Raw genomic sequence first — 15,524 nt, 5'->3', positions numbered from 1 at the left:
TGCCGGGAGGGGTGTGTGCAGGTGCTGGGAGGGGTGTGGAGGGTGCTGATTCGGGAGTGTACAGGGTGCTGATTCGGGAGTGTACAGGCTGCTGGCTGGGGTGTGTACAGCGTGCTGGCTGGGGTGTGTACAGCGTGCTGGCTGGGGTGTGTACAGGGTGCTGGCTGGGGTGTGTACAGCGTGCTGGCTGGGGTGTGTACAGCGGGCTGGCTGGGGTGTGTACAGCGGGCTGGCTGGGGTGTGTACAGCGGGCTGGCTGGGGTGTGTACAGCGGGCTGGCTGGGGTGTGTACAGCGTGCTGGCTGGGGTGTGTACAGCCTGCTGGCTGGGGTGTGTACAGCCTGCTGGCTGGGGTGTGTACAGCCTGCTGGCTGGGGTGTGTACAGCGGGCTGGCTGGGGTGCGTACAGCGTGCTGGCTGGGGTGCGTACAGCGTGCTGGCTGGGGTGCGTACAGCGTGCTGGCTGGGGTGCGTACAGCGTGCTGGCTGGGGTGCGTACAGCGTGCTGGCTGGGGTGTGTACAGCGTGCTGGCTGGGGTGTGTACAGCGTGCTGGCTGGGGTGTGTACAGCGTGCTGGCTGGGGTGTGTACAGCGTGCTGGGTGCAATGTGTACAGGGTGCGGGGTGCAGCGTGTACAGCGTGCTGGGTGGGGTGTGTACAGGTTGCTGGGTGGGGTGTGTACAGCGTGCTGGGTAGGGTGTGTACAGCATGCTGGGTACAATGTGTACAGGGTGCGGGGTGCAGTGTGTACAGGATGCTGGGTGGGGTGTGTACAGAGTGCTGGGTGGGGTGTGTACAGGGTGCTGGGTGGGGTGTGTACAGGGTGCTGGGTGGGGTGTGTACAGGGTGCTGGGTGGGGTGTGTACAGGGTGCTGGGTGGGGTGGATACAGGATGCTGGGTAGTGTGTGTATAGGTTGCTGAGTAGGGTGTGCTGAGTGTACAGGGTGGGGTGTGTACAGGGTGCTGCTTGGGGTGAATATAGGATGTTGGCTGTGGGTGTACAAGGTGCTGAGTGTGGTGTGCACACGCTGCTGAGTGGGGTGTGTACAGGCAGTTGCTTGGGGTGTATACAGGGTGCTGTGTGGGGTGTGTACAGGTTGCTGGGTGAGGTGTGTACAGGGTGCTGGGTGGGGTGTGTACAGGGTGGGGGGTGGGGGGTGTACAGGGTGCTGGGTGGGGGGTGTACAGGGTGCTGGGTGGGAGGTGTACCGGGTGCTGGGGGGGTTGTGTACAGAATGCTGGCTGTGTGTGTACAAGGGGCAGGCTGTGTGTGTATACGGTGCTGGCTGTGTGTGTACAAGGTGCTGGCTGTGTGTGTACAAGGTTCTGGCTGTGTGTACAAGGTGCTGGCTGTGTGTGTACAAGGTGCTGGCTGTGTGTGTACAAGGTGCTGGCTGTGTGTGTACAAGGTGCTGGCTGTGTGTGTACAAGGTGCTGGCTGTGTGTGTACAAGGTGCTGGCTGAGTGTGTACAAGATGCTGGCTGTGTGTGTACAAGGTACTGAGTGGGGTGTGTATAGGATGCTGTGTGGAGTGTGCAAATAGTTCTGGCTGAGGTGTATACACGCAGTTGATTGGTGTGTACAGGTTACCGTGTGGGGTGTGTGCAGGGTGCCGGGAGGGGTGTGTGCAGGTGCTGGGAGGGGTGTGGAGGGTGCTGATTCGGGAGTGTACAGGGTGCTGATTCGGGAGTGTACAGGGTGCTGGCTGGGGTGTGTACAGGGTGCTGGCTGGGGTGTGTACAGGGTGCTGGCTGGGGTGTGTACAGGGTGCTGGCTGGGGTGTGTACAGCGTGCTGGCTGGGGTGTGTACAGCGTGCTGGCTGGGGTGTGTACAGCGTGCTGGCTGGGGTGTGTACAGCGGGCTGGCTGGGGTGTGTACAGCGGGCTGGCTGGGGTGTGTACAGCGGGCTGGCTGGGGTGTGTACAGCGTGCTGGCTGGGGTGTGTACAGCCTGCTGGCTGGGGTGTGTACAGCCTGCTGGCTGGGGTGTGTACAGCCTGCTGGCTGGGGTGTGTACAGCCTGCTGGCTGGGGTGTGTACAGCCTGCTGGCTGGGGTGTGTACAGCGGGCTGGCTGGGGTGCGTACAGCGTGCTGGCTGGGGTGCGTACAGCGTGCTGGCTGGGGTGCGTACAGCGTGCTGGCTGGGGTGCGTACAGCGTGCTGGCTGGGGTGCGTACAGCGTGCTGGCTGGGGTGCGTACAGCGTGCTGGCTGGGGTGCGTACAGCGTGCTGGCTGGGGTGTGTACAGCGTGCTGGCTGGGGTGTGTACAGCGTGCTGGCTGGGGTGTGTACAGCGTGCTGGGTGCTGTGTGTACAGGGTGCGGGGTGCAGCGTGTACAGCGTGCTGGGTGGGGTGTGTACAGGTTGCTGGGTGGGGTGTGTACAGCGTGCTGGGTAGGGTGTGTACAGCATGCTGGGTACAATGTGTACAGGGTGCGGGGTGCAGTGTGTACAGGGTGCTGGGTGGGGTGTGTACAGAGTGCTGGGTGGGGTGTGTACAGGGTGCTGGGTGGGGTGTGTACAGGGTGCTGGGTGGGGTGTGTACAGGGTGCTGGGTGGGGTGTGTACAGGGTGCTGGGTGGGGTGTGTACAGGGTGCTGGGTGGGGTGGATACAGGATGCTGGGTAGTGTGTGTATAGGTTGCTGAGTAGGGTGTGCTGAGTGTACAGGGTGGGGTGTGTACAGGGTGCTGCTTGGGGTGAATATAGGATGTTGGCTGTGGGTGTACAACGTGCTGAGTGTGGTGTGCACACGCTGCTGAGTGGGGTGTGTACAGGCAGTTGCTTGGGGTGTATACAGGGTGCTGTGTGGGGTGTGTACAGGTTGCTGGGTGAGGTGTGTACAGGGTGCTGGGTGAGGTGTGTACAGGGTGCTGGGTGGGGGGTGTACAGGGTGCTGGGTGGGGGGTGTACAGGGTGCTGGGTGGGAGGTGTACCGGGTGCTGGGGGGGTTGTGTACAGAATGCTGGCTGTGTGTGTACAAGGGGCAGGCTGTGTGTGTATACGGTGCTGGCTGTGTGTGTACAAGGTGCTGGCTGTGTGTGTACAAGGTTCTGGCTGTGTGTACAAGGTGCTGGCTGTGTGTGTACAAGGTGCTGGCTGTGTGTGTACAAGGTGCTGGCTGTGTGTGTACAAGGTGCTGGCTGTGTGTGTACAAGGTGCTGGCTGTGTGTGTACAAGGTGCTGGCTGAGTGTGTACAAGATGCTGGCTGTGTGTGTACAAGGTACTGAGTGGGGTGTGTATAGGATGCTGTGTGGAGTGTGCAAATAGTTCTGGCTGAGGTGTATACACGCAGTTGATTGGTGTGTACAGGTTACCGTGTGGGGTGTGTGCAGGGTGCCGGGAGGGGTGTGTGCAGGTGCTGGGAGGGGTGTGGAGGGTGCTGATTCGGGAGTGTACAGGGTGCTGATTCGGGAGTGTACAGGGTGCTGGCTGGGGTGTGTACAGGGTGCTGGCTGGGGTGCGTACAGCGTGCTGGCTGGGGTGCGTACAGCGTGCTGGCTGGGGTGTGTACAGCGTGCTGGCTGGGGTGTGTACAGCATGCTGGGTGCAATGTGTACAGGGTGCGGGGTGCAGCGTGTACAGCGTGCTGGGTGGGGTGTGTACAGGTTGCTGGGTGGGGTGTGTACAGGTTGCTGGGTGGGGTGTGTACAGCGTGCTGGGTAGGGTGTGTACAGCATGCTGGGTACAATGTGTACAGGGTGCGGGGTGCAGTGTGTACAGAGTGCTGGGTGGGGTGTGTACAGGGTGCTGGGTGGGGTGTGTACAGGGTGCTGGGTGGGGTGTGTACAGGGTGCTGGGTGGGGTGTGTACAGCATGCTGGGTGCAATGTGTACAGGGTGCGGGGTGCAGCGTGTACAGCGTGCTGGGTGGGGTGTGTACAGGTTGCTGGGTAGGGTGTGTACAGCATGCTGGGTACAATGTGTACAGGGTGCTGGGTGCAGTGTGTACAGGGTGCTGGGTGGGGTGTGTACAGGGTGCTGGGTGGGGTGTGTACAGGGTGCTGGGTGGGGTGTGTACAGGGTGCTGGGTGGGGTGTGTACAGGGTGCTGGGTGGGGTGGATACAGGATGCTGGGTAGTGTGTGTATAGGTTGCTGAGTAGGGTGTGCTGAGTGTACAGGGTGGGGTGTGTACAGGGTGCTGCTTGTGGTGAATATAGGATGTTGGCTGTGGGTGTACAAGGTGCTGAGTGTGGTGTGCACACGCTGCTGAGTGGGGTGTGTACAGGCAGTTGCTTGGGGTGTATACAGGGTGCTGTGTGGGGTGTGTACAGGTTGCTGGGTGAGGTGTGTACAGGGTGCTGGGTGAGGTGTGTACAGGGTGCTGGGTGGGGGGTGTACAGGGTGCTGGGTGGGGGGTGTACAGGGTGCTGGGTGGGGGGTGTACAGGGTGCTGGGTGGGGTGTGTACAGGGTGCTGGGTGGGGTGTGTACAGTGTACAGGCTGGGGTGTGTACAGGGTGCTCATTGGGGTGTATACAGGATGTTGGCTGTGGGTGTACAAGGTGTTGAGTGGGGCGTGTACAGGATGCTGTGTGTGTTGTGCACAGGGTGCTGGGTGGGGTGTGTACAAGCATTTGCTTGGGGTGCGTACAGGAAGTAGACTGGGGTGCATAGAGGGTGCTTGGTGATGTGTGTACAGGGTGCTGGGTGGGAGGTGTACCGGGTGCTGGGGGGGGTGTGTACAAGGTCCTGGGTGGGGTGTGTATTGCGTGCTGGGTGGGGTGTGTACAGAATGCTGGCTGTGTGTGTACAAGTTGCAGGCTGTGTGTGTATACGGTGCTGGCTGTGTGTGTACAAGGTGCTGGCTGTGTGTGTACAAGGTGCTGGCTGTGTGTGTACAAGGTGCTGGCTGTGTGTGTACAAGGTGCTGGCTGTGTGTGTACAAGGTGCTGGCTGTGTGTGTACAAGGTGCTGGCTGTGTGTGTACAAGGTGCTGGCTGTGTGTTTACAAGGTGCTGGCTGTGTGTTTACAAGGTGCTGGCTGTGTGTGTACAAGGTGCTGGCTGTGTGTGTACAAGGTGCTGGCTGTGTGTGTACAAGGTGCTGGCTGTGTATGTACAAGGTGCTGGCTGTGTGTGTACAAGGTGCTGGCTGTGTATGTACAAGGTGCTGGCTGTGTATGTACAAGGTGCTGGCTGTGTGTGTACAAAGTGCTGGCTGTGTGTGTACAAGGTACTGAGTGGGGTGTGTACAGGATGCTGTGTGGGGTGTGCAAATAGTTCTGGCTGCGGTGTATACACGCAGTTGATTGGTGTGTACACAGGCTGCTGGGTGGGGTGTGTACAGGTTACCGTGTGGGGTGTGTGCAGGGTGCCGGGAGGGGTGTGTGCAGGGTGCTGGGAGGGGTGTGGAGGGTGCTGATTCGGGAGTGTACAGGGTGCTGAGTGGGATGTGTACAGGGTGCTGGCTGGGGTGTGTACAGGTTGCAGGCTGGGGTGTGTACAGCGTGCTGACTGGGCTTTGTACAGCGTGCTGGGTGCGGTGTGTACAGCGTGCTGGCTGGGATGTGTACAGCGTGCTGTCTGGGGTGTGTACAGCGTGCTGGCTGGGGTGTGTACAGCGTGCTGGCTGGGGTGTGTACAGCGTGCTGGCTGGGGTGTGTACAGCGTGCTGGCTGGGGTGTGTACAGCGTGCTGGCTGGGGTGTGTACAGCGTGCTGGCTGGGGTGTGTACAGCGTGCTGGCTGGGGTCTGTACAGCGTGCTGGCTGGGGTCTGTACAGCGTGCTGGCTGGGGTCTGTACAGCGTGCTGGCTGGGGTCTGTACAGCGTGCTGGCTGGGGTCTGTACAGCGTGCTGGCTGGGGTCTGTACAGCGTGCTGGCTGGGGTCTGTACAGCGTGCTGGCTGGGGTCTGTACAGCGTGCTGGCTGGGGTGTGTACAGCGTGCTGGGTGCAATGTGTACAGGGTGCGGGGTGCAGTGTGTACAGGGTGCTGGGTGGGGTGTGTACAGGGTGCTGGGTGGGGTGTGTACAGGGTGCTGGGTGGGGTGTGTACAGGGTGCTGGGTGGGGTGTGTACAGGGTGCTGGGTGGGGTGTGTACAGGGTACTGGGTGGAGTGTGTACAGGGTGCTGGGTGGAGTGTTTACAGGGTGCTGGGTGGGTGTTGTACAGGGTGCTGTGTGGGGGTTGTACAGGGTGCTGGATGGGGTGTGTACAGAGTGCTGGGTGGGGTGTGTACAGGGTGCTCATTGGGGTGAATACAGGATGCTGGCTGTGGGTGTACAAGGTGCTGGCTGGGGTGTGTACAGGCAGTTGCTTGGGGTGTGTACAGGGTGCTGTGTGTACAGGTTGCTGGATGGGGTGTGTACAGGGTGCAGGGTGGCTGTGTACAGGGTGCTGGCTGTGTGTGTACAAGGTGCTGGCTGTGTGTGTACAAGGTGCTGGCTGTGTGTTTACAAGGTGCTGGCTGTGTGTGTACAAGGTGCTGGCTGTGTGTGTACAAGGTGCTGGCTGTGTGTGTACAAGGTGCTGGCTGTGTGTGTACAAGGTGCTGGCTGTGTATGTACAAGGTGCTGGCTGTGTGTGTACAAAGTGCTGGCTGTGTGTGTACAAGGTACTGAGTGGGGTGTGTACAGGATGCTGTGTGGGGTGTGCAAATAGTTCTGGCTGCGGTGTATACACGCAGTTGATTGGTGTGTACACAGGGTGCTGGGTGGGGTGTGTACAGGTTACCGTGTGGGGTGTGTGCAGGGTGCCGGGAGGGGTGTGTGCAGGGTGCTGGGAGGGGTGTGGAGGGTGCTGATTCGGGAGTGTACAGGGTGCTGAGTGGGATGTGTACAGGGTGCTGGCTGGGGTGTGTACAGGTTGCAGGCTTGGGTGTGTACAGCGTGCTGACTGGGCTTTGTACAGGGTGCTGGGTGCGGTGTGTACAGCGTGCTGGCTGGGGTGTGTACAGCGTGCTGGCTGGGGTGTGTACAGCGTGCTGGCTGGGGTGTGTACAGCGTGCTGGCTGGGGTGTGTACAGCGTGCTGGCTGGGGTCTGTACAGCGTGCTGGCTGGGGTCTGTACAGCGTGCTGGCTGGGGTGTGTACAGCGTGCTGGCTGGGGTGTGTACAGCGTGCTGGGTGCAATGTGTACAGGGTGCGGGGTGCAGTGTGTACAGGGTGCTGGGTGGGGTGTGTACAGGGTGCTGGGTGGGGTGTGTACAGGGTGCTGGGTGGGGTGTGTACAGGGTGCTGGGTGGGGTGTGTACAGGGTACTGGGTGGAGTGTGTACAGGGTGCTGGGTGGAGTGTTTACAGGGTGCTGGGTGGGTGTTGTACAGGGTGCTGTGTGGGGGTTGTACAGGGTGCTGGTGGGGTGTGTACAGAGTGCTGGGTGGGGTGTGTACAGGGTGCTCATTGGGGTGAATACAGGATGCTGGCTGTGGGTGTACAAGGTGCTGGCTGGGGTGTGTACAGGCAGTTGCTTGGGGTGTGTACAGGGTGCTGTGTGTACAGGTTGCTGGATGGGGTGTGTACAGGGTGCAGGGTGGCTGTGTACAGGGTGCTGGCTGGGTGTGTACAGGGTGCAGGGTGGCTGTGTACAGGGTGCTGGCTGGGTGTGTACAGGGTGCTGGCTGGGTGTGTACAGGGTGCTGGCTGTGGGTGTACAAGGTGCTGAGAGGGGTGTGTGCAGGATGCTGTGTGCGGTGTGCACAGGCTGCTGGGTGAGGTGTGACCGGTCAGTTGCTTGGGTGTGTACAGGGTGCTGTGTGGAGTGTGTACAGGTTGCTGGGTGGAGTATGTACAGGGTGCTGGGTGGGGTGTGTACAGGGTGCTGGGTGGGGTGTGTACAGGGTGCTGGGTGGGGTGTGTACAGGGTGCTGGGTGGGGTGTGTACAGGGTGCTGGGTGGGGTGTGTACAGGGTGCTGGGTGGAGTGTTTACAGGGTGCTGGGTGGGGGTTGTACAGGGTGCTGGGTGGGGGTTGTACAGGGTGCTGGGTGGGGGTTGTACAGGGTGCTGGGTGGGGTGTGTGCAGAGTGCTGGGTGGGGTGTGTGCAGAGTGCTGGGTGGGGTGTGTACAGGGTGCTCATTGGGGTGAATACAGGATGCTGGCTGTGGGTGTACAAGGTGCTGGCTGGGGTTTGTACAGGCGGTTGCTTGGGGTGTGTACAGGGTGCTGTGTGTACAGGTTGCTGGATGGGGTGTGTACAGGGTGCTGGGTGGCTGTGTACAGGGTGCTGGCTGGGTGTGTACAGGATGCTGGGTGCGGTGGGTACAGGGTGCTGGCCAAGTGTGTACAGGGTGCTGGCTGGGTGTGTACAGGGTGCTGGCTGGGTGTGTACTGAGTGCTGGGTGGGGCGTGCACAGGATCCTGAGAAAGGTGTGTACAGCGTGCTGCGCAGTGTGTGCACAGGGTACTGGGTCGCGTGAGTACTGGCTGCTGGGTGATGTATGTACAGGGTGATGGTTTGGGTGAGCACAGGGCGCCCTGTGTGGTGTGTACAATATTTGAGGTATGGTGAGTACAGTGTGCTGGGTTGGGTGTGCACAGGGTTCTGGGTGCAGTGCGCACAGGGTCCTGGGTGGAGTGTGCACAGGGTGCTGGAAGGGGTGCGTACATGGTGCTGGGTGGTGTGTGTACGGGGGCTGTGGGTGTCGGGGGGGGGAGGTGTACTTAGAAGCTGGGTGGTTTGTGTATAGAGTGCCGGGTGGGGTGTGTACTGGGTGCAGGGTGCCGTTTGCACAGAGTGCTGGGTTGGGTGTGTACAGGGTGCTGGGTGGTGTTTGCACAGGGTGCTGAGTGGAGTATGTACAGGATGCTTGCTGTGTGTGTCCAGTGTGTTGTGTGGGGTGGATACAGGATGCTGGGTAGTGTGTGTATAGGGTGCTGAGTGGGGTGTGTAGAGGATACAGGGTGAGGTGTGTACAGGGTGCTGATTGGGGTGAATACAGGATGTTAGCTGTGGGTGTACAAGGTGCTGAGTGTGGTGTGCACAGGCTGCTGGGTGGGGTGTGTACAGGCAGTTGCTTGGGGTGTGTAAAAGGTGCTGCGTGGGGTGTGTACAGGTTGCTGGGTGGGGTGTCTACAGTGTGCTGGGTGAGATGCGTACAGCGTTTTGGGTGGGGGGTGTACAGGGTGCTGGGTGGGGCGTGGACAGTGTACAGGCTGGGGTGTGTACAGGGTGCTCATTGGGGTGAATACAGGATGTTGGCTGTGGGTGTACAAGGTGCTGAGTGGGGCGTGTACAAGATGCTGTGTGTGGTGTGCACAGGGTGCTGGGTGGGGTGTGTACAGGCAGTTGCTTGGGGTGCGTACAGGAAGTAGACTGGGGTGTGTAGAGGGTGCTTGGTGGTGTGTGTACAGGGTGCTGGGTGGGAGGTGTACAGGGTGCTGGGTGGGAGGTGTACCGGGTGCTGGGTGGGGTGTGTACAAGGTCCTGGGTGGGGTGTGTACAGGGTGCTGGCTGGGTGTGTACAGGGTGCTGGCTGGGTGTGTACAGGGTGCTGGCTGGGTATGTACAGGGTGCTGGGTGGGGCGTGTACAGGATCCTGAGAAAGGTGTGTACAGCGTGCTGCGCAGTGTGTGCACAGGGTACTGGGTCGGGTTAGTACTGGCTGCTGGATGATGTATGTACAGGGTGATGGTTTGGGTGAGCACAGGGCGCCCCGTGTGGTGTGTACAACATTCGAGGTGTGGTGAGTACAGTGTGCTGGGTTGGGTGTGCACAGGGTTCTGGGTGCAGTGCGCACAGGGTCCTGGGTGGAGTGTGCACAGGGTGCTGGTTTGGATGTGTACAGGGTGCTGGATGGTGTTTGCACAGTGTGCTGAGTGGAGTATGTAGAGGATGCTGGCTGTGTGTGTACAGGGTGTTGTGTGGGGTGGATACAGGATACAGGGTGGGGTGTGTACAGGGTGCTGATTGGGGTGAATACAGGATGTTGGCTGTGGGTGTACAAGGTGCTGAGTGTGGTGTGCACAGACTGCTGGGTGGGGTGTGTACAGGCAGTTGCTTGGGGTGTGTACAGGGTGCTGTGTGGGGTGTGTACAGGTTGCTGGGTGGGGTGTCTACAGGGTGCTGGGTGCGATGTGTACAGCGTTCTGGGTGGGGGGTGTACAGGGTGCTGGGTGGGGTATGTACAGGATGCTGGGTGGGGTGTGTACAGGATGCTGGGTGGGCTGTGCACAGGGTGCTGGGTGGGCTGTGCACAGGGTGCTGGGTGGGCTGTGCACAGGGTGCTGGGTGGGCTGTGCACAGGGTGCTGGGTGGGCTGTGCACAGGGTGCTGGGTGGGCTGTGCACAGGGTGCTGGGTGGGCTGTGTACAGGCAGTTGTTTGGGGTGCATACAGGAAGTAGAGTGGGATGTGTAGAGGGTGCTTGGTGGTGTGTGTACAGGGTGCTGGGTGGAAGGTGTACAGGGTGCTGGGTGGGAGGTGTACAGGGTGCTGGGTGGGGTGTGTACAGTGTACAGGCTGGGGTGTGTACAGGGTGCTCATTGGGGTGAATACAGGATGTTGGCTGTGGGTGTACAAGGTGTTGAGTGGGGCGTGTACAGGATGCTGTGTGTGGTGTGCACAGGGTGCAGGGTGGGGTGTGTACAGGCAGTTGCTTGGGGTGCGTACAGGAAGTAGAGTGGGATATGTAGAGGGTGCTTGGTGGTGTGTGTACAGGGTGCTGGGTGGGAGGTGTACAGGGTGCTGGGTGGGGTGTGTACAGTGTACAGGCTGGGGTGTGTACAGGGTGCTCATTGGGGTGAATACAGGATGTTGGCTGTGGGTGTACAAGGTGTTGAGTGGGGCGTGTACAGGATGCTGTGTGTGGTGTGCACAGGGTGCAGGGTGGGGTGTGTACAGGCAGTTGCTTGGGGTGCGTACAGGAAGTAGAGTGGGATATGTAGAGGGTGCTTGGTGGTGTGTGTACAGGGTGCTGGGTGGGTGGTGTACAGGGTGCTGGGTGGGGTGTGTACAGTGTACAGGCTGGGGTGTGTACAGGGTGCTCATTGGGGTGAATACAGGATGTTGGCTGTGGGTGTACAAGTTATTGAGTGGGGCGTGTACAGGATGCTGTATGTGGTGTGCACAGGTTGCTGGGTGGGTTGTCTACAGGGTGCTGGGTGAGATGTGTACAGCGTTCTGGGTGGGGGGTGTACAGGGTGCTGGGTGGGGTATGTACAGGATGCTGGGTGGGGTGTGCACAGGGTGCTGGGTGGGGTGTGTACAGGCAGTTGCTTGGGGTGCGTACAGGAAGTAGAGTGGGATGTGTAGAGGGTGCTTGGTGGTGTGTGTACCGGGTGCTGGGTGGGAGGTGTACCGGGTGCTGGGTGGGAGGTGTACCGGGTGCTGGGTGGGAGGTGTACCGGGTGCTGGGTGGGGTGTATACCGGGTGCTGGGTGGGGTGTGTACCACGTGCTGGGTGGGGTGTGTACCACGTGCTGGGTGAGGTGTGTACAGAATGCTGGCTGTGTGTGTATACGGTGCTGGCTGTGTGGGTACAAGGTGCTGGCTGTGTGGGTACAAGGTGCTGGCTGTGTATTTACAGGGTACTGAGTGTGGTGTGCACAGGCTGTTGGGTGGGGTGTGTACACGGTGCTGGGTGGGGTGCGTACAGGGTGCTGAGTAGGTGGTGTACACGGTGCTGAGTGATGTGTGGACAGGCTGCTGGCTGGGGTGTGTACAGGGTGGTGGGTGGGATGTGTACAAGGTCCTCGGTGAGGTGTGTAGAGGGTGCTGGGTGGGTTGTGTGTACAGGGTGGTGGGTGGGATGTGGACATGGTCCTCGGTGGGGTGTGTACATAGTGCTGGGTGGGGTGTTCAGGGCGCTGGGTGGGGTGTGTACACGGTGTTGTTTGGGGTGTGTCAAGGATGATGGCTGTGGGTGTAAAGGGTGCTGAATGGGGTGTGTACAGGGTGCTGAGTGGGGTGTGTACAGGGTGCTGAGTTGGGTGTGTACAGGGTGCTGGGTGGGGTGTGTACAGGGTGCTGGATGGGGTCTGTACAGAGTGCTGAGTGGGATGTGCACGGGCTGCCGGCTGGGGTGTGTACAGGGCGCAAGTTGGGGTGTGTACCGGGTGCCGGCTGGGGTGTGTACCGGGTGCCGGCTGAGGTGTGTACCGGGTGCCGGCTGAGGTGTGTACCGGGTGCCGGCTGAGGTGTGTACTGGGTGCTGAGTGGGGTGTGTACAGAGTGCTGAGTGGGGTGTGTACAGGGTGCTGGGTGGGGTGTGTACAGGGTGCTGAGTGGTGTGTGTACAGGAGGATGAGCGGGGTGTGAACTGGATTCAGGCTGTGTGTGTACAGGGTGCTGACTGTGGTGTGTACAGGGTGCTGACTGTGGTGTGTACAGGATACTGAGTGGTGTGTTTACACAGTGTTGGGTGGGGTGTGTACAGGCTGCTGGCTGGGGTATGTACAGGGTGCTGAGTGGGGTGTACACAGGCTGTTGGGTGTGCTGTGTATATGGTGCTGGGTGGTGTGCATACAGGGTGCTGAATAGGGGTGTACAGGGTGCTGGCTGTGGGTGTACAGGGTGCTGAGTGGGCTGTCTACATGGTGCTGGGTGGGTTGTGTGCAGGATGCTGAGTGGGGTGTGTACAGGATGCTGGCTGTGGGTGTTCAGGGTGCTGGCTGTGGGTGTTCAGGGTGCTGCGTGGAGTGTGTACAGGCTGCTGGCTGGGGTGTGTACAGGTTGCTGGGTGGAGTGTGTACAGGGTGCTAGGTGTGGTGGAAACAGGGTGCCGAGTGGGCTGTGTACAGGGTGCTGAGTGGGTGTGCACAGGGCACAGGGTTGGGTGTGTACAGGGAGCTGGTTGGAGTGAATACCAGATGCTGGCTGTGGGTTTACATGCTGCTGGATTGGGTGTGTACAGGATGCTGGCTGTGGGTGTACAGAGTGCTGAGTGGTGTGTGTACACGTGCAGGGTGGGGTGTGTATAGCATACTGAGTGGGGTGTGTCAAGGATGATGGCTGTGGGTGTAAAGGCGTGCTGAATGGCGTGTGTACAGGGTGCAGAGTGGATTGTGTACAGGGTGCTGAATGGGGTGTGTCAAGGATGATGGCTGTGGGTGTACAGGGTGCAGAGTGGGATGTGCACAGGGGGATGAGCGGGGTGTGAACTGGATGCAGGCTGTGTGTGTACAGGGTGCTGACTGTGATGTGTACAGGGTGCTGGGTGGGGTGTGTACAGGATACTGAGTGGTATGTTTACATGGTGTTGGGTGGGGTGTGTACAGGCTGCTGGCTGGGGTATGTACAGGGTGCTGAGTGGGGTGTACATAGGCTGTTGGGTGTGCTGTGTATACGGTGCTGGGTGGTGTGCGTACAGGGTGCTGAATAGGGGGTGTACAGGGTGCTGGCTGGGGGTGTACAGGGTGTTGGCTGTGGGTGTACAGGGTGCTGAGTGGGCTGTCTACATGGTGCTGGGTGGATTGTGTGCAGGATGCTGAGTGGGTGTGTACAGGATGCTAGCTGTGGGTGTTCAGGGTGCTGAGTGGGTGTGGACAGGGCACAGGGTTGGGTGTGTACAGGGAGCTGGTTGGGGTGAATACCGGATGCTGGCTGTGGGTGTACATGCTACTGGGTGGGGTGTGTACAGGATGCTGGCTGTGGGTGTATAGGGTGCTGAGTGGTGTGTGTACACGTGCAGGGTGGGGTGTGTATAGCATACTGAGTGGGGTGTGTCAAGGATGATGGCTGTGGGTGTAAAGGGTGCTGAATGGCGTGTGTACAGGGTGCTGAATGGGGAGTGTATAGGATGCTGGCTGTGGGTGTACAGGGTGCTGAGTGGTGTGTGTACATGGTGCTGGGTGGGGTGTGTATAGCATACTGAGTTGGTTGTGTCAAGGATGATGGCTGTGGGTGTAAAGGGTGCTGAATGGGGTGTGTACAGGGTGCTGAGTGGGGTGTGTACAGGGTGCTGAGTGGGGTGTGTACAGGGTGCTGAGTGGGGTGTGTACAGGGTGCTGAGTGGGGTGTGTACAGGGTGCTGGCTGTGGGCGTACAGGATGCTAGCTGTGGGTGTGTACAGGAAGCTGAGTGGGATGTGTACAGGATGCTGAGTCGGGTGTGTACAGGATGCCGGGTGGGGTGTGTACAGGGTGCCAGCTGGGGTGTGTACAGTGTGCCGGTTGGGGTGTGTACAGTGTGTACAGTGTGCCAGCTGGGGTGTGTACCGGGTGCCGGCTGGGGTGTGTACCGGGTGCCGGCTGGGGTGTGTACCGGGTGCCGGCTGGGGTGTGTACCGGGTGCCGGCTGGGGTGTGTACCGGGTGCCGGCTGGGGTGTGTACCGGGTGCCGGCTGGGGTGTGTACCGGGTGCCGGCTGGGGTGTGTACCGGGTGCCGGCTGGGGTGTGTACCGGGTGCCGGCTGGGGTGTGTACCGGGTGCCGGCTGGGGTGTGTACCGGGTGCCGGCTGGGGTGTGTACCGGGTGCCGGCTGGGGTGTGTACCGGGTGCCGGCTGGGGTGTGTACCGGGTGCCGGCTGGAGTGTGTACCGGGTGCTGGCTGGAGTGTGTACCGGGTGCCGGGTGGGGTGTGTACCGGGTGCCGAGTGGGATGTGTCAAGGATGATGGCTGTGGGTGTACAGGGTGCAGAGTGGGGTGTGTACAGGGGGATGTGCGGGGTGTGAACTGGATGCAGGCTGTGTGTGTACAGGGTGCTGAGTGGTGTGTGTACAGGGTGCTGGGTGGGGTATGTACAGGAAACTGAGTGGTGTGTGTACACGGTGTTGGGTGGGGTGTGTACAGGCTGCTGGCTGGGGTATGTACAGGGTACTGAGTGGCGTGTGCACAGGCTGTTGGGTGGGGTGTGTACACGGTGCTGGGTGGTGTGCGTACAGGGTGCTGAGTAGGGGGTGTACACGGTGCTGAGTGTTGTGTGTACAGGCTGCTGGCTGGGGTGTGTACAGGGTGCTAAGTGGGGTGTGTACCGGATGCTGGCTGGGGTGTTCCCAGGTGTTGTCTGAGGTGTGTACAGGATGCTGAGTGGGGTGTGTACAGGGTGCTGAGTGAGGTTTGTCAAGGATGATGGCTGTGGGTGTACAGGGTGCTGAATGGGGTGTGTACAGGGTGCTGAGTTGTGTGTGTACACGATGCTGGGTGGGTTTTGTACAGGGTGCTGCGTGGGGTGTGTGCAGGATGCTGGCTGTGTGTGTACAGGGTGCTGGCTGTGGGTGTACAGGGTGCTGGCTGTGGGTGTATAGGGTGCTGGCTGTGGGTGTACAGGGTGCTGGCTGTGCGTGTACAGGGTGCTGGCTGTGCGTGTACAGGGTGCTGAGTGGGGTGTGTATATTGTGCTGGGTGGGGTGTGTACAGGGTGCTGGGTGGGGTATGTATAGGGTGCTGTGTCATGTGTGCACAGGGTGCTGTGTCGGGTGTGCACAGAGTACTGCGTTGGGTGAATGCAGGGTGCTGCATGGGGTGAATGCAGGGTGCTGGGTGGGGTGAAAGCAGCTTGCTAGTTGGGGTGTGCACAATGTTCCACGTGGGGTGTGTGCAGGCTGCTGGGTGGGGTGCTTACAGGGTGCTGGGTGGCGTGTGTACAGGGTGTTGGGTGGGCTGTGTACAAGTGTTGGGTGATGTGTGTACAGGGTGCTGTG

Source organism: Carcharodon carcharias, chromosome 14 (assembly GCF_017639515.1).
Source record: "Carcharodon carcharias isolate sCarCar2 chromosome 14, sCarCar2.pri, whole genome shotgun sequence".
NCBI lineage: Eukaryota > Metazoa > Chordata > Chondrichthyes > Lamniformes > Lamnidae > Carcharodon > Carcharodon carcharias.
The sequence above is the reverse complement of the archived record's forward strand: the minus strand, read 5'-3'. Positions refer to the sequence as shown.